We start from the raw sequence: 25,801 nt of genomic DNA, 5'->3' as shown, positions 1-25,801 counted from the left end.
TGTAGGAAAAACTTTTGAATAATCATTGAAACAAAGATAAGAAATAAATTATTTGGACAACCACCATAAAGAGTATCACAAAACAAGTTTTTTGGGATTTCTTTAAGTTAAATAGACAATCTTTACATTTGTTCTAAGAGCCATAAAACATGAGAATAATACACACACTATTAGATATAATGCCCTAAAAGCACGTAAAGATAGTTTATTGATTTAAATAAAATTACAATTTTATTATATTTGAATTTTATAATTAATGTTTGAATTAATTATATAATAATATTAAGAAAATTCCTTATTCATTCATGAGAATGTGATCTTGTATTAGCAATAGAGAATTAAGATCATATATAATGAATGAAATAGTCAGTAACATATTAATGTAATGAATCTTTAATTAATGGTTACTAGTGCGGTTTACTAAGCATACATGATGCGAGTGATCTAGATTCGAATTACTAATGTGGATAGACATCTTAGTAAATGTGTTGTATATAATAGAGATTATATATGACAGGAACGATGAGAACTAATTATCCTTATAAACATTCCAGTTGACATAAAGAGTTAATTCTTTTCACAATAGATGATCATTTGTAGATCAGTCTAAATTCAGAGTATTTATGAACTCCAATTTGTGTTTATTAGATATTGTGATTACTTCGTTATGATTTATTAGTATAATGATGCTAATGACTTTTGTTTTGGAGATTAAATGTCATGAATGGCTGGGAACATGATTTATGATAATGAAATCCACACTTTCCTAATGGATCGAATATTTGTTTCCTTAAGGGTTAATTCTGGAACTGAATAGTTATTGAGCTCAAATCTATAATTTGATTATAGATTAATTATTCACTAGTGAATTAATGATACTTAAGGATCAAGATGTAATTAGAAGGGTAAAAGGGTAATCTTGACCAACTCTAATTAACGAACCAATAAATGGAGGATAGAACTACATTTATTGATAATATCAATGGACTACATGAGAAAACTCTTTCAATAATTCTATAAATACTTAAAGTGCAATTCCATATTTATAATGGAGTAAACATGGGATTAATAAATAAGATTATTGAATTAAAGAGTTTAAATAATAATCTGGTGTATTTGAGCTTCGTATTATAGGTCCATGGTCGCCATATCACCTTCATCCTACACTGTCAAGGGTAAGGATGTCAAAAGAAAGATATTTAGAGAGAAGGACTTAATTGCAAATGAATTAATTTTCCAGGTGTTGTGCCCTGATTTTAGCACGAGTTCATTCACTCAGCTCGGGTATAGCTGGCAGATAAATACACGGAGAAATAACCAAGAGGAATAATTTCTGCTTATTATCCATGTGAGCAAATCGAGATTCATAGTGGCCATATGTGGTGTTAGGCATCCTGAGTTTATCCTGAACTAAGGATACGATTGCTGTGAAGCGTGAGCTCGGAATATTAAATAGCTATCGAAGCACGAGCTTGGAGGAGATATCCAGCTCGTGGTAATTCTATTATATTGCATACTTAGAGATCCCGAGGGACTCGGGATCCCCTTTATGTGTTTGTTTATGACCAGGTTGTCGTATTTATTATCTGAGATAACAAGAACCTGTTATCTTGTTATCAAATCATATCTGAATATAAATGGGAATTATTTGTATTAAATGTAGACATTATGTAAATATGTGATTGACTCACGCGGTTACCCAAACCTGTCCATGGAATTCACCTATAAATACTGGGAATATTGGACAGGAAAGGGTACCATTATTCTGTAATAACAAAACTCTGCCGAAATAGAGAGAAAAACAACAATAATATTGACTCGTGGACAAGGTGAATTTTTACCACTGAAGCACATAAAAGTTCTATGTTCTTGAGTGAATCTTGTCTATTTTTCATTACGGTTTACCATTAAGCACTAATCTGTCTTATTATTTCTTAATACACTATAGGAAAAAAATCGCGTTAATAGTTTGGTGCTTTCATTGAGAAAAAATAAGTGCTTCATCAAAATCCCAGTCGAGTCTCATCATGGTGCTCACTCGCTTAATGCACGATAATGAAATGGAACAGCTCGGTGAGCAGAACGCCTATTATACCGCCGTTCCAAATGAACGTGACCCTGAGATTCAGCAACGTTCAGGAAAACAATCGGTGGGTCATGGCGACACTGGGAGTTCGGCGTCATTGCCGTCGAATCCAAATCCAAACTACCTAACAACCATTGAGTTGGAAAACATGCAATTGAGAAGCCATCTCGCTAAGAAAAACAGGCAGATTGACGAGGTTTTGGCCCGGTTACCCCCTCTTGCAACCGACGTTAATGTTGGAAATAGGCAAAGTGGGTCTCACAAGTACCACAGGAATAATCGATCCAAACCAAGTCGATCAGTCAAAACTGCCACTCCAAGTTTTGTACCTGCGGAGCAAGATCACCAAAATGCTCTACCCAGGGACCATCATAGGGGTCGTCAGCATGTCAGTCGGTCGGTTAGGACTACAACCCCATATTCAGTGCCTTCTTCATAAGTCCCTAGGAATGCCCATGGAAATCCATGAGGAGGGGCTGAGATAGGCTCACAATGACAAATTTTTCGAACAAACCCTCCTACATCGTGATCGAATCGCCAGGCACAGAGAACTAGAGGCTTTGGCGTAGAACATAGGCAAGCCAATTTAGTTTGCCCTGATGGAACGAGGATAACCTTACCAATAAGGCATCCCCCATTGCCTATAAGATATTTGACACCACCTCGCACTAAACGGGACATTCCAGCTTATGGAGACAGTAGGAGGAATCCTCCCCCATCTGCCAATAATTACGTGCCATGGACACGTGTCAAAAATCTAGATCCTCGGCCCCAACCGTGAGCTGTAAGCTTCGCAAATGGGAGTTACTAGACCAAAATTCGTCATAGTGGTGGGTCTGAGGGTGACCTAAGAAATCAGTTGAGTTCAGAACAGAGCCCTCGGTACGATCCACAACTCGATTTGGGCGATCGTTTGAATTCGTAGAGAAAAAATCAAGCTCAGAATGAAGATATTAGCTATATTCAACTAGAAGGAGGTTTGTCCATAGTACGTGATAATGAGAATGCCTCACAAAACCAAGCTCGAGCTTGGAGGGACAATAACCCATCAAACAGATACGATAGGATGGGAGCTGTTGAACAGCCCCCAGGTAACCTAGGAACTAGGGACCAAACCCTCGAAAGATTAGCTTTGATGGAAGAGCAGATGAAGAGACTTTTATCTACAAAATAAAAAGAGGATTGCAACTCAGAGGACGAGCTCGAGCCTTTTGCTCCAAATATTGCAGCGGCCACATATCCGGTGGGCTTTAGAATACCACACTTGTCAAAATTTGATGGAGATGGAGATGGAGATCCGTCTGATCACCTCGGGATGTTTAATACCATGATGATGGCTCACAATGTCGGGCTCGATTTAAGGTGTATTTTATTCCTTGCAACTCTGATCGGGCCAGCCAGGCAGTGGTTTAAGCAATACAAGAGACATTCCATAAGCTCGTGGAAAAAGTTTCCCTCCGAGTTCAAAAAAGCATTCCTAGCTTCACATCCAGCTCGAGTTGAGGCTGATTCATTGACCAATGTAAAGTAGCAACCTGGTGAGACGTTGAAGGCATTTCTAAGTAGGTTTTCCAATGTCGCTGCACAAGCTAGAGATGCTGATGATAGCTCCAAACTCATGGCAATGAGGACGGGAATCCTTGTTGGGGGCGACCTGTGGTAGGAACTCCAAAGGAAAGGATTTAAGAGTGTGGATGAATTCTTGGCCCAAGCTCAAGAGTGGATTAACCTAAAGTGGATTAACTCCATCACGCGAACTAGCTAGACCCCTGTCCAGCCCATTGGAGCGTAACGGACGTTGCATCTACGACTCAAACTGTTAACCGGAATAACCAAGGGGGAAATAACAAAAGGAAGGGAAATGGCGAGGGCGACCAGAGTGAGAGAAAGAAAAATAAATCTGTGGAGAATTTCAAACCTGTTTATGCTACTTATACTGACGAAATGGACACCAGGGAGCACATCTTTCTGGAAAATTCTAATCGCCTTCCATGAAAGAAACCAGAACCGTTGAAGAACCAGAGGGTGAAGAGAGATTCTTCAAAGTTCTGTCGATTCCATAATGACATCGGTCACAACACAGATGACTGTCGACAAATGAAGGATGAGATCAAAACTCTCACGAGAGCCAGACCGTTGGCCCAGTACGCCCAAAATTGGGTGGTCCCTAATTAACCTATTGGACCAAACCCTCAATCAGTTCCCGCAGCTCAAGTGAGTCAAATTGGAGCTCAAGAAAATTAGTTCGGCCCTCCTCCTATAGTAGGGGGAGATATAACCACCATTTCGGGAGGACCTCATTTGGCAGGCACGAGCAGCGGGGCCCATAAGAGGTACATTAACGAACTGAAGCCCCATAACGGGGTGGAGTTCGTCCCGGAACAACAGTTATCGAAACATCAATGATTGGAAAAGCAACCAATCATTTTCACAAAAGAGGATGCTAGCCACGTCCAATTCCCAAATAACGATCAATTGGTCATAACCATTCATCCCGCCAACCGTAGGGTATGAAGAACACTAGTGGATAACGGAAGTTCTGTGAATCTACTTTTTAGGTCCACTGATATCGCCCAATAAACTCCTAAGCAATCATAGTAGTAATCGGGCTATGTCGTATCCACAGAGAGGCAAACACAACTAAAGATTAGATTAGTAAATAAAAGATAAAAATAAAGTAGAATTGAAGAGATGGATTTTGTGAAATTAAAATGATAAATTAGAGAAAGCGATCAAATAAAGAGCACGGCAAGGTAGAGATGCAGTGCTGTAAAACCTATTCTACATTGATATTAATTCAAAACACAGTTGCAATTCTACACCATTAATTGCAACTGGAAGATGTATATGTTAAAAACACAAATTAAATAATCTAGATTAAATTGAATCTAACTCCTAATTTCATAGCATATCATATTATATATCTAAGAGCGACAAAATACCACTGGCAGAATGCAGTAAAAGACATACAATATAAAAAATAAACTAAAATAAATTAACAATCTAAGTTACATAAGAAAAGCATGACTAAACTTATGTATAAGATGCTAAATAATTTTAGAAAAGAAATTAGAAGATGAGAAACAAAATAAATAATGAGATATGGAAATGAAGCATAAGAATAATCAATATCACTATTGAGAATAAGAAGTACAAAAACTACACTCTAACCTCACCAATATTTCTAAAATAGTTCACTCATTTTTGTCACCTAAAACAAGTAAAACTAAGCTAGAAATAAGAAAAGCAATGAAATAATAAAGTGTATTTTCCCACTCTAAAAAATATGATCCTTTACACTGATTGTGGTTCTCTATTTATAGAGAAAATAGGACCCAAAATGTGTAAAATTGTGTACAAAATAGCAGGGGAAATGGCTGCAAAATTGGAGCAAAGTGGGACAAGTGGGACACGTGTCGGCCTCGGATTGTCTAAGGAAAAGGCTGCAGGTGGAGTGGGGGACACGGTCAGAACGTGGCAGGCTGACTGGTCGGGCGCGTGGAAGATAGAGGCTGATGAGTGGGATAGGTGGCAGGCTCGGGTTGGCTCGGCAGCTGGCGCGTCAGGCGTGGCAGGTGTGGCAGCGTGTCAGGCAGCTCCGACTCGGCTTCTCGGCGCGGCTCGGCTTCGGCGGCGTGGCTGAAGGCTGGAAGGACATGTGGGCACAACTGAAACTTGGGCCTGGGCTTATCCTAGGCTTATTTGGGCCAACTCATCTTCAAAAATGCCATTTTTTTTTCATGATTTCATAAATTTTAATTATTTCTTTCTTCTTTCTATTTCTTTGTGTCAAAATACATTTTATTTTCTGAAAATTAAACAAAAATTAAATTAAAATTAATATTTTCAAATATAGAATATATGACAATAAATCTATGAAAATATTAATTAAAACTTAATTAATTTTAAACTTTAAGACTAACAAAATGATATTTTTGAGCACTAATCACAACCCCCAACTAGCTTATTGTTAGTCTCTAGCAGTTCAAGCGAAATTATAATTGTCAACATGATATATTTCAGGTCAAAATTATAAAAGAACTTAAGTATTAACACAAAATGTTAGTAACAAGCCAACAAGAGTTATCAAAACTACTTCGAATAGACAATCTTTATGGTGGTTGTCAACATGGTTGTGAGTGTGTGCACCAAACTTGTACCTTCTTATCGCAAATCATAGCACATAAAGCCTTCGAAATGATGCCAAGTAAAAGTCTCAACTCCATTAACCTCTCATGTTATTGAAAATATTTAAAGTTTTTAAGGGTTTCTATCATGGAGTTGGAAAAGAAGTAAGCACTCATCAAATGGATATATATTTAGGACAAACTTTTAAATAATCATTGAAATGAAGATAGGAAATAAACTATTTGGACAACCACCATAAAGAGTACCACAAAACTAGTTTTTCAGGATTTTTAGGTTAAATAGACAATCTTTACATTTATTCTAAGAGCCATAAAATAAAACATGAAAGTAATAAACACACTTTTTTTTGACACAAGAGACAACATAATTGAAAATGATAGAACTATTGCTCTTGTGTTTTTCTTTTTTTTTTCGTCTTTTTTTATGAAGAACATAATATAAGGCTCTCTAATAAGATTTGTCTATAGAAAATATTATCCCTAAAACATTGTAACGCCCCAACTCCAGGGACCGTTACGGTGTGCCTTGTAAACAGTGCTAAACCCGCTAATCGAGTTATTTGGCCAAAATTGTGTAGCTAAGTATGATTAGCAGTTTAGGGGTTAGAAATTTTTGGTTATGATGTAACGTTTCATTAGAACGTTTAATATATACATTGGGATCCCATAAATATAATTTCAGAGGCTATTATAGAAAACTATTTACAACATGCCGATCTAAGCGGCAAAACAGGGTTTAACCCTAGTTCCTCTTTAAACCTCGGCCGTGGCGGACGAGCAGCTGCATATGTACACATCATCACCTAAGCTCTCCAACTCAAGGATGGTCTAGCTTTCTTTTGACTTTACCTGCACCACATAGCACCCGTGAGCCGAAGCCCAGCAAGAAAACACAATAAAGCAGAGTATAATATCAGCAATGATCATAATAATCATCCAGAACTCTCAGTCCCAATAAATAGGTGACAATCGTAAAAGTCTCAGAAGTGGGTACAGTCCCCTATAGCCATGTGACGATAGGGTCACTCGGGCTTAGTTGATAAGTGAACCTTCCATAAGTTTAAACAGGATAGGTGTATGGTGAATAGTCACCAACATAACCTTTCCCCATGACCATAGAGTCATAACTTTGGAACAGCGTTCCCTAGCCATGTGACAAACAGTCACCGGGGCCATATGCCCTGGCTTTGAGTACTAGACTTAGACTAGTCAAGCGCTTATAAGTTCATCAACCTTAGGGTCGGTCCAGCATTAATGCCATAGAGCCATTCAATGCTGATATCGATTAGATCTAATCTTCATTTGGCCCTACGTCCTCGACGCTTATGCCGTTTCTGACTCTTAGGTCAGAATCCCTGACTGGTCAGTGCCATACACAAGTAAGCCATGCCACCAAACATATATCACATGTTCAATATCCATAAACAAGGGATTCAGCATGCTTACTAAACAGGTACTAGTACAATTAGGACCATGCATAAACACAAAGGCTCAAGCTCTGAATGATATCATACTCAGTATACAAAGCATGTCCTAATCACATGTTCCTCATGCATCATATGCATAATATTCAACAATCCAACATGCACCAATAACAACCATGCATGTTATGTTCAATAATCAACCAATGTGCATCAAGAATAGGCATGCATGTCATACTTAATAATCAACCAACATGCATCAAGAAATGCCATGGATATCATACTTAATAATCAACCAACATGCATCAAGAATAGCCGTGCATGTCACATATATACAGGGTGCAGTTTTCTTACCTCAGAGTCGAGCTAGAATGATTAAAAGAACGACCCTTGAGAATGATCAACCCTTTGATCCTTTAGCAGTCACCTAGTCATAACCAAATATGGAATCCCATCAATAAAATAAATCATAAAAAAATTTATAATCTAAAACCACACTCCCGGGATCCATCCCGCACTCTCGGGAATCTTAATATGCTCAAACGGGGCAAAGGAACCAAACCCCGAGCCTTAAGGATCATTCCGAGCCCTAAAATAGGTTTGATGAAAAATGGACCAGCGATGCAGCCCTATTAGATGGCGCTGCAGCCCTATTTTCAAGTTAGAGAGCACTGCTCTCTGCCCTGCCTAGCGCTGCTGCGCCCTGAATGGAGCTGCTGTGCCAAAAACAAACCAGAAACTTTCTGGTTCTTCTTCTTCGCGATTTCTCTTAAAACCAACCCTCCAAATCAATCCCAAACATCATCCAAACATCCAATTCAACCCCAAATCATCATCTATATCACACCCTCATCAAAACCCAATTAATTTACACAAAAACTTCCCTTAATTCCCAACTATCCACATCAAAACTATAAGCTGAAAACTATAAAGAAAAACAAAGTATGACTTGTTTCCATGGATGAATTCCTTACCTCAAGCTTGATTTAAATCCCCTTCAATGGCTGAATCAAGTTCCTAAGCTCCCACCTTTGATCTCCTAGCTTAACTGTTAACCCAAGATATGTTTCCAAGAGGGGGGGTGAATTGGAAATTTAAAACTTAATATGCCAAATTATGCAATAAATCAAATTTATCAAGTAAAAGCAAATAATATGGCAATCAAATAGATATAGCAAATAATCAAACTTTTAATGTAAAGAGTTGAAGGTTAAGAAATTGCAAACTCTCGAATTTGACAAGGTTCGGTGGAACTAAGCCACCTATGTCCTTGGTCTTCAAAGCTATGGACCTAGTTTTGAGTTCAACTATCGAGCCAAGTTAGCGGGCTTGACTAACCCTTACAGCCGGGAATTTTTCACCAAGGTATTTCCAAACCTCTTACAATAGTTTTCCACCACCAAGGACTATCAACCTCTTTTTCGGATTGTTGAAGTGCCAATCTCACTCTAACCGGGTTGTTTACAAAACCGGTGCCAACCTCACCTCAATCTCAATATGGGAATGTGTTTGATATTACAAGCAAAAATCACTCTAGAAGTATGATAATACAATGAGAAACCTAGAGTGATTAGCAAGAACACTTAGAAGAAATAAATACAAATTTTGGCTCAAGTGTGTAAATATGTGTTTGGATGAGTTAAACTTTGAGAGCTCTTTGAAATCAATGGATTAGGTTTAATATATGTAATAAATGCTTAGCCAACCTCCAACTTTGAGTGAAAAACGAGTTTATAGAGTTTGGGAGAAAACTAGCCGTTTATAGCCGTTAGGGGTTAATTTTCGAAGCTGTCTGCCGCGAATCGGAAGTTCGGATGGGGAACCGGAATTCTGGTTTGGAAGCAACCGGAATTCCGGTTGCCAATCCGGAATTCCGGATGGCAAACAGAGAGCAAAATCCGAATTATGCCTATTTTCCCGTTTTTCAATTCCTTATAACTTTTAGCTCGTTTATCCGATTTTAAAAATTCCAATTGCGTTACGACCGTATCGGGATGTATTTTCTTAAAAGGGAATTTAGGATATTTATTTATCATTTTAAAAAATCACCATTTTTTAGTACGTGAGTGAGCCAAATTTTATACTTATGACTTAAAGTATACTTGCAATCACTTTACAAGACTAAGAAATGAAATTAAACCTTTATCTTGAGTTTCTTGAGTCTTGAAGTCCATTTCGGGTCATTTCCGGAAAATTTGGTAAAATGACCATTTTGCCCTTGGTCATAAGTTTGACTTTGAAGTGCTAATTCACTTTGGTTTTTGCTACAAAATGAACAAATCATTAGTAACAAATAATAATCAAATATTTGTTAATCATCAAAACAAGGAGACTTAAGAGTTTGGGTCAACAATCTCCCCCTTTTTGATGATATCAAATATTTGATTATTTTAAAAGGGAAAGAAAATATTTTTAAATATGAATATTAGATTAGCTCCCCCTTAATGTGTGCAAGGGTTTAAATTAATTGAAACTTTACCTTTGATTTTTACCTTGCATGATTTTGTAAACTCCCCCTCAATTTATTGCTCATAGTGAAATAAAACGTTAGTCCAAAAAATTGAGGTTTGTGCCAAAGTTAAAATAATCTCAATTAATTTCTCCCCTTTTTGATTCATCAAAAAGGGTGGCAAAGGAATTCACAAAATAAAGCACAATCGAACATAGATTAAACTTTTTAAGCATTCATACATAAGGCATAAATCTATGCAAATACACAAGTACACAGGAAAAAGTAAAACATGAAAGAGTGCAAAACAAAAAAAAACATGCAAATGCCTAAGATGGTGGCCCCCCAAAACGCCTCATGTAGGCCTTCATCTCCTCCATTTCGTTACGAACATTTTGGAAGCCTTGTTCCATGTCACTCCGCAAGTTGGTAAATTGAGTGTTCATGTCGGTGTGAAGACGAGCAAAGGCCTCCTCAAGGTTGAATTGAGATGCTTGAGGCATTGGAAGGCTTGAGGGTTGAGCTTCTTCTTCTTCATTTGCTTGCTCCTCTTCTTCACTTTCACTAGCGGGTAACCCAAAGCTCTCCTCTTCCTCTTCTTCTTCTCCTACTTCAAGGTCCTCTTGCTTTCTTTGGCCTCTTTTGGGAGTGAAAACCCACTTATTGTTGATAAGGGCATACCCCAAGCTTGTGAAAGTTTTAGAACCTAGCTTATCTCCTTCGGTAGGTTCAACCTTCTTTTCATCCGAGATGGGAATTCCTAAGAGAGGTAGGATGTAGCTAAGGAGAAGGCCAAAAGGGAGTGACTTTACCATGTTCGGTTTATACACATCAACGATAAAGCGAAGAATAAGATGGTCGAGGTTGATTCGTGCCTTTTTGGTTAGGATAAGGTATAAAATGAGTATATCTATGTTGTTCACCTCATCCTTATGACCACTTCTAGGAGCTAGGTTATTGATGATAAATAGTTGGAGAATTTTGGCTTCCAAAGTAAGATTGTGAAACTTTGGTTTTATGAAAATAGGGCCTTCTCCACAAAGGACTCTAGAACACTCATTCATGGCAAAATGTTCATCATTCGTAAGAGTGGTTTTTGGCTCTAGCAAAAGTCCCTCATTTGGTGCTCCTAGCAAGTTATTTAGAGATTCGACATCAAGTTCAAAGGGGACATCTCTAAGAGTGCCTCTAACTCCTAGGGGTGCATGGTTAGGTTTGATGCAAGCATAGAAAGCTCTAACCAACCTAGGGTATATGGGTGTCTTAATATTGATAAAGGATTTCCACCCTAACATTTCAAAATGATAGCTGAATTTGACACAAGCTAGGCTTGGAAGGGCACAAAATTTACCTTTGATAATAGGCCTAGAGGAGAAAGCATCATGGAAACGATTGAAGTCCTCTTGGTTGTAGAAAAGAGTAGGTTCATTTCTGCCTTTAGCCCTCTTCTCCCTGATTTTTTCAGCAGTGGCAACCCTCTTGCTCTTCCTTGGGTTGGATGATGAAGCCATTGAAGTGGAAACAAGAAGAGAATGAGAGTTTTGTAGAAAAAGTGAGGATGAAGTGAGGGTTTAAGGGAGTGATTTTTGAGAGGGAAGAGAGTGGTGGCTGGTATTTTAGGTTGTAGAGTTAGAATGGGGGAATGAAACTCGTGGGTAGGGTTTTATGGGAAAAAATTGCATTTTAAAAGGCCAAAAAAAAACTTAAGTGGCTGCTGTCAGGCGCCAACCGGAATTCCGGTTGGTCTGTGCACAGCCAACCGGAATTCCGGTTGGTGCACCAGCCCAGCCCCTTTTTCAAAAACGTGCCAAAAATTTTCGTTTTTAACCCAATTGACCCCAAACTTTTTCTAACACCTAAAATATGAGAAAATGAATATGCTCAAACAATAAAATCTGAAAAATGTTGAAAAATGACGATTTACGGTAAGCTTTTCAAAAAAGTTTAAGAAAGCTAAAAACTTACCAAAAATGAAATCTGTTCAACCAAATTGCAAAATTCTTTTTCCAGAAGTTCAAGAATATTAAATATGAGATATGTGAAGTGACGGAATCAAAAAATATTGAAAATTGAGAATTTAGGGTATATTTTTCGAAAAATGCCTTAAAAGGCCTTGAAAAGTAGAAATCTACCCAAAATGAGTTTTATGCAACCAAATCAAAAAATTATTTTTGCAATAGTTCAAATGTGTTAAATGTGAGGTGCTCAAACTGACGGAATTGAAAAATGTTAAAAATTGAGTATGTTTGGCGAAAAACACTCATTTAGGCAAAAAAGTAACAAATTTTCAATACTTAGCATACCTAAAAATTGTTCAAAGAGTACTTCAAGCATAGAAACCCTATAGGCATACTAGATAGACTTATTTAGACATGTTCAAACACATAAACACATATACTAAACACATATGCAAAAATTCACATATTTACTCAATCAAAAATGAGTTCAAAGTTCACCAAAAATTCATACCATGACCTATAATTTGTTATTCTCAAAGACATATATCTAATAGGTCAAGTATTAAAAGACTTTGCTTATTTATGCATTAGAATCATATTATAGTGAGAGTATACATGCATAAGTAAGTAAGGAGAGATATGATATTCAAGTAGCTAGTAAACCTTAAATTTCATTTATGTTGGTCATTCCTAGCTCTCTTCTAATAAAACTAAATCTCTCATCACTAAGAGGCTTGGTGAAAATATCAGCTAGTTGGAAATTGGTGCTCACAAAATCTAGCATAATGTCACCTCTTTGGATATGGCCTCTAAGGAAGTGGTGCCTTATATCAATATGCTTGGCTCTAGAATGCAAGATTGGATTCTTAGAGAGGTTAATGGCACTAGTATTGTCACACTTTATGGGTGTACATTCAAAATCAACATCAAAATCCTTAAGAGTTTGTTTCATCCAAAGTATTTGAGCACAACAACTACCGGCGGCAATGTATTCGGCTTCGGTTGTGGATAGGGCTACCGAGTTTTGTTTCTTGCTAAACCATGACACTAAAGAGTTTCCTAGAAAGTGACATGTTCCACTAGTACTTTTCCTATCCGACTTACAACTGGAAAAGTCGGCATCCGAGTAACTAATGATTTCAAAGTTTGAGTTCTTGGGATACCAAAGTCCTAGATTCATTGTGCCTATCAAGTATCTAAAGATTCTCTTAACGGCACTTAAGTGGGATTCCTTGGGACATGATTGGTACCTAGCACATAGACCAACACTAAACAAAATATCGGGTCTACTAGCGGTTAAATATAATAATGAACCAATCATACCTCGATACTTGGTGATGTCAACATCCTTACCACTTTCATCCTTGTCCATCTTTATGGAGATGCTCATAGGAGTTTTCATGGACTTTGCATTGGCCAAGTCAAACTTTTGAAGTAGATCCTTGATGTACTTGGATTGGCTTATGAATATTCCATTCTTTTGTTGCTTTATTTGAAGTCCAAGGAAAAAGTTGAGCTCTCCCATCATGCTCATCTCGAATTCACTATGCATACACTTTGAAAATTCTTCACAAAGAGCATCATTAGTAGCACCAAAAATAATATCATCAACATAGATTTGTACTATAATTATGTCTTTTGATTTTCTTTTAATAAAAAGTGTATTATCCGCTTTTCCCATTGAAAAACCATTTGAGATAAGAAAGGTGCTTAAACGATCATACCAAGCTCTAGGAGCTTGCTTTAAACCATATAATGCTTGCTTTAATTTATAAACATGGTTAGGGTGTTTGTGATCTTGAAAACTGGGGGGTTGAGAGACATAAACCTCTTCCATAATGTATCCATTTAAGAAAGCGCTTTTAACATCCATTTGATACAAGACAAAATTCTTGTGGCATGCAAAAGCTAATAACATTCTTATAGACTCAAGTCTTGCTGCCGGGGCAAAGGTCTCCTCATAATCAATTCCTTCTTCTTGATTGTAACCTTGGGCCACTAATCTAGCCTTGTTACGCACAATGACCCCATGCTCATCTACCTTATTTCTATAGACCCATTTTGTTCCAATCACCGATTGGTGTGACGGTCTTGGAACTAACTCCCAAACATCATTTCTAATAAATTGATTTATTTCTTCTTGCATAGCTAGAAGCCAAGATTCATCGAACTCGGCCTCTTTAAAATTCTTTGGTTCAATTTGAGAAATAAAAGCAATGAAATTACACAAGTTTCTAAGGGAGCTTCTAGTTGTGACTCCTTGTGAAGGATCACCTAGAATTTGGTCTATAGGATGAGCACTTTTGAACTTCCACTCATGAGGAAGGTTAGAATCCATACCTTTGCTTTCATTTACCTTTTCCTCGGGTGGTTCCTCTTTGGGAGTTTGTGATGGAGCGTTAGATGATTCTCCAATGTCAAGCTTTTGAACCTCTTCTCCCAAACCTACATCATCATCATCTACACTTTTGCTTGTAGGAGGGTTAGACTCATCAAATGCAACATGAATAGATTCTTCAACAACATTAGTTCTTTTGTTATAAATTCTATAAGCTTTACTATGTGTTGAATAACCTATAAAAATTCCAACGTCGGATTTTGCATCAAATTTTCCAAGGTTGTCCTTGGTGTTCAAAATATAGCATTTACATCCAAAAACTCTAAAATATCCAATGTTGGGTTTTCTCCCTTTCCAAAGCTCATAAGGGGTTTTATTCATGTTAGGCCTAATGAAAACACGGTTCAAAATATAACAAGAAGTATTAACGGCCTCGGCCCAAAAATATTTAGGTAATGAGATTTCATTGAGCATTGACCTAGCCATTTCTTGAATTGTTCTATTCTTCCTTTCGACAACTCCATTTTGTTGTGGAGTTCTTGGAGCCGAAAAGTTATGGTTAAAACCATGTTCATCACAAAACAATTCTAAGGCATCATTGTCAAACTCTCCACCATGATCACTCCTAATGGAGGTGATTGAATACCCTTTTTCATTTTGCGCACTCTTACAAAATTTAACTAGATTTTCCAAAACATCATTTTTGAGTTTCAAAAATATAACCCATGTAAATCTAGAAAAATCATCAACAATCACAAATGCATAGTATTTACCACCTAGACTAGCAATTCTTGAAGGACCAAATAAATCAATATGAAGCAATTGCAAAGGTGTAGAGGTTGAAATCTCTTTCTTGGAATGAAAAGATGTTTTAATTTGTTTTCCAAATTGGCATGCATCACAAAGTTTATCTTTAACAAAAGGAATAGATGGCAAACCAACAACAAGATCTTTTCTAACCAACTTTGAAATAGAATCCATACTAGCATTTCCTAATCTTCTATGCCACAACCAAGAATTATCATTCATAACGGTTAAACATTTATTTTTGCTATCAAAGGAATCAACATCAATAACATAAACATTATCCTTCCTTTCTCCAAAAAAAATAACTTCATTGGTTGAAGCATTTTCAATGGAGCATTTTGAGGATTCAAAAACAACACGAAAATCTTTATCACATAGTTGACTAATACTAAGTAAATTATGTTTAAGGTTATCAACAAGAAGCACATTTTTAATACATGGAGAGTATATGTTACCGATATCACCAATGCCCAAGATTTTTCCTTTTGAATTGTCTCCAAAAGTGACAAAGCCACTTTCCTTGCTCTTAAAACTCGAAAATCTTGATGGGTCACTGGTCATATGCTTGGAACAACCGCTATCCAAGAACCACAAGCTTTTGCTCTTCCTTGTTGATTCCTACAAAAATAAAATCATTTGTTGGCCTTTGGTACCCAAACAACTTTGGGTCCTTTCTTGTTAGTTTTGGAACCCTTTGGTACCCATTTGGTCTTGCCTAGATATGCATATCTCTTTACATGACAATATGAAATGGTATGACCATCTTGGTTACAATATGTGCATGTAAAGTGTGGTAGGCTAGTTGGTTTTACAAAGAAGTTTCTCAAAAAATTTTGTTTCCTACTAGGATCATATCCAATACCACTTTTTCCAAAACCACAAGATTGACTCCCTAGCATAAGTTCATAGCCTTCTTTACCTTTTGTAAAAGTATATATGTCATTCTTAAGGCTTTTTACATTAGCATGCAACTCAACAATTTCTTTCTTATATGAGGAACAAGTAGCACATTGAGATTTAGCCAAAAGTTTCTTTTCATTTAATTTCAAAATCTCAATTTCCTTTAATAGCATGTTGGTCTTTTCTCTAAGGGTTTGGTTTTTAGCAAGCAATTTTCCAAAATCATCAAATAGTTCCTTAAATGAATTTGACAACTCATCATATGACATTTCTAAGTTATCATCATCATTTTCACTATCACAATCACTTTGGTTAGAAATGCTTACCCCATCATCAAGTGCCATCATGCACATGTTTGCTACTTCATTCTTCTCCTCATTGTCGGAGTCCTCCTCATCACTATTGAGCCAATCCGCCAACATTGCCCTTCCTTTGTATTTATTCTTCTTCCTCATTGGGCAATCCATTTTCATGTGACCGGGCTTCTTGCATTCGAAGCAAATTGGTGGATCATCTTTGCTCTTTCTTTCTTTTTCTTTTGAATCACTTCCTCTTTGTGGCTTCTTCCCAAAGTTCTTCTTGAATTTCATGAACTTTTTGTATTTCTTTGAGAAGAGTGCCAAGTCCTCCATATCACTACATAGGCTATCCTCATCATCTTCACTAATGGCACGGGAGGAGGAAGACTTGAATGCAATAGTCTTCTTTTTCTTCTCAACTTCCTCTTCATCTTGTGCACTCATGAAAATTTCATGGTTCATGAGTGAACCAATTAGTTCTTCCAAGGGAAGTGTTGAGAGATCCTTGGCTTCTTGAATGGCAATCACTTTGCCTTGATAGGCTTTGGTGAGACTTCTCAAAATCTTGGTCACCATCTCCTTTTGTGAAAGTACCTTGCCAAGAGAATTCAAACCATTAGTGATAGTAGTGAAACGAGTATACATGTTAGCAATAGTTTCATCTGCTTTCATCTTAAAGTTCTCATATTGAGTAGAATAGATTTGAATTTTAGTTTCCTTCATAGCATTTGTTCCTTGATGAGTGACTTCAAGCATTTTCCACATATCATGAGCGGTAGAGGCTTGTTCAATATTTTTGAACACATCTCTATCCAAACCACATATAAGTGCATATTTAGCTTTAGCATTCTTAGAAAGCATTTTCTTATCTTCTTCGTCATATGCCTCAAATGTCTTAATAACTTCTACACCATTAATGACATGTTTAGGAATGTAAGGACCATTAGACACTATATGCCACAAATCATAATCAATAGATTGAAGATAAGTTTCCATCCTAATTTTCCAATAAGGAAAGTCTACTCCATTGAAGAATGGTGCTCTATTTGTGCTTAAACCTTCTAACATGTTATTTTGTGAATTACTTGGAAACGCCATGCTCGAGATTGTGAAATCTAATCAAATAAATGAGCCCAAGCTCTGATACCAATTGTTAACCCAAGATATGTTTCCAAGAGGGGGGGTGAATTGGAAATTTAAACTAATTTCGGAAATTTAAAACTTAATATGCCAAATTATGCAATAAATCAAATTTATCAAGTAAAAGCAAATAATATGGCAATCAAATAGATATAGCAAATAATCAAACTTGTAATGTAAAGAGTTGAAGGTTAAGAAATTGCAAACTCTCGAATTTGACAAGGTTCGGTGGAACTAAGCCACCTACGTCCTTGGTCTTCAAAGCTATGGACCTAGCTTTGAGTTCAACTATCGAGCCAAGTTAGCGGGCTTGACTAACCCTTACAGCCGGGAATTTTTCACCAAGGTATTTCCAAACCTCTTACAATAGTTTTCCACCACCAAGGACTATCAACCTCTTTTTCGGATTGTTGAAGTGCCAATCTCACTCTAACCGGGTTGTTTACAAAACCGATGCCAACCTCACCTCAATCTCAATATGGGAATGTGTTTGATATTACAAGCAAAAATCACTCTAGAAGTATGATAATACAATGAGAAACCTAGAGTGATTAGCAAGCACACTTAGAAGAAATAAATACAAATTTTGGCTCAAGTGTGTAAATATATGTTTGGATGAGTTAAACTTTGAGAGCTCTTTGAAATCAATGGATTAGGTTTAATATATGTAATAAATGCTTAGCCAACCTCCAACTTTGAGTGAAAAACGAGTTTATAGAGTTTGGGAGAAAACTAGCCGTTTATAGCCGTTAGGGGTTAATTTTCGAAGCTGTCTGCCGCGAATCGGAAGTTCGGATGGGGAACCGGAATTCTGGTTTGGAAGCAACCGGAATTCCGGTTGCCAATCCGGAATTCCGGATGGCAAACAGAGAGCAAAATCCGAATTATGCCTATTTTCCCGTTTTTCAATTCCTTATAACTTTTAGCTCGTTTATCCGATTTTAAAAATTCCAATTGCGTTACGACCGTATCGGGATGTATTTTCTTAAAAGGGAATTTAGGATATTTATTTATCATTTTAAAAAATCACCATTTTTTAGTACGTGAGTGAGCCAAATTTTATACTTATGACTTAAAGTATACTTGCAATCACTTTACAAGACTAAGAAATGAAATTAAACCTTTATCTTGAGTTTCTTGAGTCTTGAAGTCCATTTCGGGTCATTTCCGGAAAATTTGGTAAAATGACCATTTTGCCCTTGGTCATAAGTTTGACTTTGAAGTGCTAATTCACATTGGTTTTTGCTACAAAATCAACAAATCATTAGTAACAAATAATAATCAAATATTTGTTAATCATCAAAACAAGGAGACTTAAGAGTCTGGGTCAACATTAACTCCTCAATTTGGGCTCTCAAAATTCAAAGAAAAGCAAAGGGAAAAACATGTACAGGAGAGAAGAAGAAGATGAGGATGGGGCTCTGTTTTTGGTTCTATTTTCCACAGCCTACTAACCCTTATATATATCCAAGCTAAATGACCTAAATTCCCCTGGATCATTTAAGGTTCCTAAAGCAACTCCAAGGGCAAAACCGTCATTTCCCGCCTATCTCATTAATTATAATTAACGCTCTCCAATTCCCGCTATTCTCAATAATCTCAAATACCAATAAATCACATCCCATTACCCTTTAATTCCCGGTAATGTTCTAATCATCGAAATGACCCCGAAACTCACCCCGAGCCCCGAACTTAAACCCGTTATAGCTCGAACCAATCCACCTTATAATATGGCTATATTAATTAGTCACAACCATGCACCCAAAATACACAATTACGCCCACAGCGACCAAATTACCAAAATACCCTTATAATTATAAATATACCCATATGCACGCATTTACCAGTATATAATAATATAATTCACATAAACATGCATATGATCATTAAATAACATCATAACTCAATTATGGCCCTCCTGGCCTCCTAATCAAGGTCCTAACCCTTATTAGGAAATTCAGGGCATTACAAACATCATCCATTCACACCACAATACCTTGTCCAAATAATTATAACCATTTCTAAGAATCAATAAAAATTTAAAAGTTGTTCTCTCAAGTCTCACTTCTCACAAAAAATGATGAATTCTTAAACAAGGCAAATTTCTAAGAAAATATGTGCTAATCAACCATCTTACCACAATGTTTGGCATGTGCATTAGGTAACTCTAGAGAAACTCATAGTAATACAGATAACAAAAATTGACTCAAACGTAACATTGTGCAAAAATAAATAAGTAATTTTTAAAATTTGACCGTGAAAATATTAATATGAAAAAAATCAACATGAACGTGCATGAATATTCTCACCACCCCCAACCAAAATTAGACAATGTCCTCATTGTTTAATAATATATACATGAAAAACGTGAAATGAGAACATGTAGAGAGTGAGTTAATGCAAAATGATATGATATTGATTCTTAGAAAAAGAAAAATAAATGACAAGACAAACTATCATAAGAAAAATAAAAAGGAAAAACAAAAAAAATAGCAAAAATAAAACATAACAGAAATAAAGAAAGCAAGGAAAGATAGAACCTGATTAGTCTTGGCAAACCGGAGAAAAGTCTCCTCAGGTTGGTTCACCAACTCAATATTCTTGACTATCCACTATCGAAAATGAATTTTCTTTTATCCTATGTCTTAAAAATAGAAGCATTAGTAACATTCTCAGGATAAAGAAAATGTCTGTTGTTAGTATCGTGGAGGAAATAGTGTGATTGATTCTTTGAGAAAAGTTTGTGAATTTCCTCCACAATAAGGTTTATCACATCAGTATGATAACACTTGTTTTCATTCAGAGTTGTTGGAAGAATTTCAGCATGAGGAATATTTTCACTCCGAATAGTAATGACATCATCCTCATCAAATTTGTTGGAAGTAGGATTAGAGATTGGTGCCATTGTTTCCTCATTTGTTTGAAATGGCTGAAACAATGTGAATTAACTTTGTCGGTTATTTGTACCTCCATAATTGTATATAATGTTTCCTCTAAGGAATCAGTATTAGTCCAGACATTATGTGGAGGTTCATGGTAAGAGTTAGAAAAATCGTGCTCAACATTCCTACTAGATGGTGCCAATTCCCAACCAATCGGTGCACGGTAGTTATACTTAGACTTCCAACTTAAAGCAACAAGGTTTTTCCAGCTAAGGTTACTATTCTTGTAGTAAGAATAGTATTGAAAAGCTTCCTCCCTTTCTTTAAGAGTTGAGTAATCTTGAGCAAAATGGTCGACTTTTTTACAGTCAAAATATTGTTCATCATACTCTACCCTTATGACCTCGTTACTTTCTCGACCATACTTAGCTTTCAAGTTTTCAAATTCTCTAGTCAAGAATTCTACTTCAGATTTAAGGTACTCTCTTTTGCTAAGTAGGTGGGCACCTCTAAAATTGCTAGTGCCCTTAGTAGCACTAGATTTTGGATTGTTTTGAAGTGAAGAGAGATATATTGGATAATAGTTCTCAAAACGTCGATGATCTTCTTCATTCATTTGTTATTATTTTTTTTGTAAGTATTATAAGTGTAAATGTGTAATAGTGTAACAAGTATACACCAAAAATGTTCCCAGGCCAATTGGGAAGGCTGCCAAGGTACCACTTTAGGCCCAAGAGCTTTTCTAGAACTCCCCGAGGTTCTTAAAAAAGGTTGGAGGGTAACGCTAACACAGACCTTATTTAAGAACCAATTTTTCTAAGACAAAACGTGTTTGGTTTTTACTGATTTCCAAACTTACACAAATGTTCTCAATACTATGTTTTTATACAAAATTTTATTTATATTTTTTTTTTGGAAAAAAAACTAAATGTAAAAAATAAAATCCTAAACCTAAACCTAAAAGTAAAATAAATTAATAAAATAAAACAAAAAAGAATAAATAAATAACTAAATAACTAAAAATGAGCCCAAACACAAAAATTTAAAACAAATAAACAAACTAAAAATAAAAATAAACCTAAAAGTAAAATAAACACAATTAGAAAAATGAATAAATAAAAAAAAGAAACTAAAAATAAAAATTACTAAGGAAAAAAAAATAAAAGAGAAATTAAAAAAAAATTATACTACTTTTTTTTTTATAAAAAAAAAATCAATTTACTATGCAAACCTTTAATTGTAGAATTACCTCCCCGGCAACGGCGCCAAAAATTGATATCACCCAATAAACTCCTAAGCGGATGCAGTAGTAATCGGGCTATGTTGTATCCACAGGGAGGCAAACACAACTAAAGATTAGATTAGTAAATAAAAGATAAAAATAAAGTAGAATTGAAGAGATGGATTTTGTGAAATTAAAATGATAGATTAGAGAAAGTGATCAGATAATTAGCATGGCAAGGTAGAGATGTAGTGCTGTAAAACCTATTCTAACATTGATATTAATTCAAAACACAGTTGCAATTCTACACCATTAATTGCAACTGGAAGATGTATATGTTAAAAAAAAATTAAATAATGTAGATTAAATTGAATCTAACTCCTAATTTCATAGCTTATCATATTATATATCTAAGAGCGACAAAATACCACTGGTAGAATGTAGTAAAAGACATACAATATAACAAATATACTAAAATAAATTAACAATCTAAGTTACAAAAGAAAAGCATGACTAAACTTATGTAAAAGATGCTAAATAATTTTAGAAAAGAAATTAGAAGATTGGAAACAAAATAATTAATGAGATATGGAAATGAAGCATAAGAAGAATAAATATCACTATTGAGAATAAGAAGTACAAAAACTACACTCTAACCTCACCAATATTTCTAAAATAGTTCACTCAATTTTGTCACCTAAAACAAGTAAAACTAAGCTAGAAATAAGAAAAGCAATGAAATAACAAAGTGTATTTTTCCACTCTAAAAAATATGATCCTTTACACTGATTGTGGTTCTCTATTTATAGAGAAAATAGGACCCAAAATGTGTAAAATCGTGTACAAAATAGTGGCTGCAAAATTGGAGCAAAGTGGGACAAGTGGGACACGTGTCGGCCTCAGATTGGCTAAGGAAAAGGCTGCAGGTGGAGTGGGGGACACAGTTAGAACGTGGCAGGCTGACTAGTCGGGTGCATGGGAGACATAGGCTGACGATTGGGGCAGGTGGCAGGCTCGAGTTGGCTCGGCAGCTGGCGCGTCAGGCGTGGCAGGTGTGGCAGTGTGTCAGGTTACTCCGGCTCAGCTTCTCGGCGCGGCTCGGCTTCGGCGGCGCGTCAGGCGTGGCAGGTGTGGCAGTGTGTCAGGTTACTCCGGCTCAGCTTCTCGGCGCGGCTCGGCTTCGGCGGCGCGGCTGGAGGCTGGAAGGACACGTGGGCACAACTAAAACTTGGGCCTGGGCTCATCCTAGGCTTATTTGGGCCAATTCATCTTCCAAAATGCCATTTTTTCATGATTTCATCAATTTTAATTCTTTCTTTCTTCTTTCTATTTCTTTGTGTCAAAATACATTTTATTTCCTGAAAATTAAATTAAAATTAATATTTTCAAATATAAATATATGACAATAAATCTATGAAAATATTAATTAAAACTTAATTAATTTTAAACTGTAAGACTAATATAATGATATTTTTGAGCACTAATCATCCACCTTGGAAAAAATGGGGTTACTTTTAACTGATTTAAAGGCAACCTCAATGACTCTGTACGGGTTTTCTGGTGAAGGGTTGACAACCAATCTGGATGATCGGATTGGTGGTGACATTGGGAGAAAACTCGCGAACTATTTCCAAGTTACTTGAGTTCGTTGTAATCGACTGTCCAGCTGCATACCATGCAATTTTGGGCCGACCTGCATTGATGGCGTTTGATGCCATAATCTCTATCTGCCACCTATCAATAAAATTCCCCTTAGTCGCAAGAATATGCACCGTTAGGGTTGATCAGCTCACTGCCAGAGAATGCTATAGCATTTCTATGAAGGGAAAATTACAACCTGGGCAACAAGCGATGGTCATAAATGACGGAGGTGAGGAGTCCCAAGAAGTAGAAGTTACTTGCTGGAAGGAAGATCCTCAGCAAAAAGAGGATAGTGATGTCACCCAGTGCGATGACATTTACCTACGGATAGGCGAAGAAAGGTTAAAACTCGAAGTCGTAGAGGAACTTGAGGAAGTAAACATTGACCCCAAAGAAGCTTCAAGAGTTGTAAAGATTGGAAAGAATCTTGACGATAAAAAGGAAGAAGGAGCTGGTTGATTTCTTACAGAAGAATCTGGAAGTTTTCTCTTGGTCACTTGAAGATATGGTGAGAATAAGTCCAAATGTAATCACGCTAACCTTAAATTTGGACAAGAATGTGCCTACGAAATCCCAAAAATGGAGATGTTTGGGAATGGTCTGAGTTGAAGTTGTTGAGGAAGAAGTAGCTCGACTATTAAAATGCGCGTTTATTCGCGAGGAAAAATACATAATCTTGGTCGCCAATCGCGTGTTGGTCCTAAAGCCAAATGGGAAATGGAGGATCTATATCGACTTCTTTGATCTGAATAAAGCTTGTCCCAAGGATTGTTTCCTGATGCCAAGGAATGATCAGTTGGTAGATGCCACGGCAGGTCACGAGCTCATGTCCTTCATGGATGCGTATTCTGGATATAACCAGATCACTATGAATCCTGTGGATCAGGAACATACTAGCTTCATGACCAAACATAACGTATATTGTTATAAAGTTATGCCCTTCGGGCTGAAGAGTGCCAGGGCTACATATCAACGTTTGGTCAACAAGATGTTTGCTAATCAGATTAGGAGAAGTATGGAAGTGTATGGCGATGACATGCTTGTCAAATCAAAGACTGCCAATAACCATGTGTCCGATCTAGAAGAATGTTTTGGAATATTAAGGAGGTATGACATGAAGCTGAATCCTCAGAACTGCACTTTCAGAGTGGCATCTCGAAAATTCCTGGGGTTCATAATCAACACAAGAGGGATAGAGGCGAATCCTGAGAAAATTAGATCGTTGTAAGAAATGCCCTCGCCTAGGTAGCATAAAGAAGTTCAAAGCCTGAATGGAAGGGTGGCGGCTTTGAATTGTTTCATTTCAAAATCCACTGACAAGTGTCTGCCATTCTACAACTTGCTCAGAGGAAACAAAAAATTTGAGTGGACTGAGGAGTGCGAACAGGCATTCCTCGACCTAAAAACGCACTTGGCTAAGCCCCTAGTGTTATCTAAGCCTATGTCTGGAGAACCTCTATTCCTTTATATGACCATGACAGAGAATGCAGTCAATGCCGTGTTAGTTCGAGAAGAAGACCGTGCTAAAAAACCAGTATATTATACAACCAAGAGACTTCTCGAAGCCGAATCACGATACCCACTGATAGAGAAACTGGCATTCTATCTGATATTGGCTTCCAGAAAGCTCCGACCATATTTCTAGTCCCATTCTATCAACGTCATGACCGACCAACCTTTAAGGTAGGTTTTGGAAAACCCTTAAACATCAAGACGTATTTTAAAATGGGCTATCGAACTTAGCCAGCTTGAGATATTGTACGTGCCACAGACCTCAATCAAAAGTCAGGCCCTTGCTGATTTTATGGCTGAATGCACCGGATTTCAAGAGGAGCTCTTGAAGGAGCCGATGCAGGAGTTGTGGAAAATCTTCGTGGACGGATCATCAAACGAGAACGGATCAGGAGCTGGGATCATCTTTATCTCACCAAAAGGGCATCAATTTCATACAACTCTAAGATTCATATTTAAGGCATCGAACATCGAAGCCGAATATGAGGCCTTTCTAGCAGGGCTGAGAGTGGCAAGGGAGCTCAAGGGGAAAGCTATCCAATGCTTTTGTGATTCTCAACTTGTGGTCAATCAGGTATTGGGAGAATATCAAGCTTGAGGTACCAAGATGGCGACCTGCCTAGCTAAGGTAAAGGGAGAACTGTCTGAATCATTGTACAGTTCTGGTGAATGGATACCCCATGAGCAAAATTCTAATGCTAATGCTTTGGCACGACTTGCCACCACTAAAGAAGCTGAATCGCTGAATGTAGTGCCAGTGGAGTTCCTGGTGAGTCCGACTGTGACAAAAGAAATGATAGAGGTTGAAATGATCGACATAAGACCAACTTGGATGACTACCATAATGGAATACCTTGCAACAGGAAAGTTACCTGATGGCAGAAAAGACACAAGAAAAATACTTTACCAAGCTCTGCGGTACATAATAATAGATGGAACCTTTTATCGACGTGGTCATTAGTTGCCTCTCCTACAATGCGTTCTGCCCGAGGAAGCCA

This window comes from Humulus lupulus, chromosome 1, assembly GCF_963169125.1.
Source record: "Humulus lupulus chromosome 1, drHumLupu1.1, whole genome shotgun sequence".
Taxonomy (NCBI): domain Eukaryota; kingdom Viridiplantae; phylum Streptophyta; class Magnoliopsida; order Rosales; family Cannabaceae; genus Humulus; species Humulus lupulus.
Note: the sequence above shows the minus strand (reverse complement) of the source record.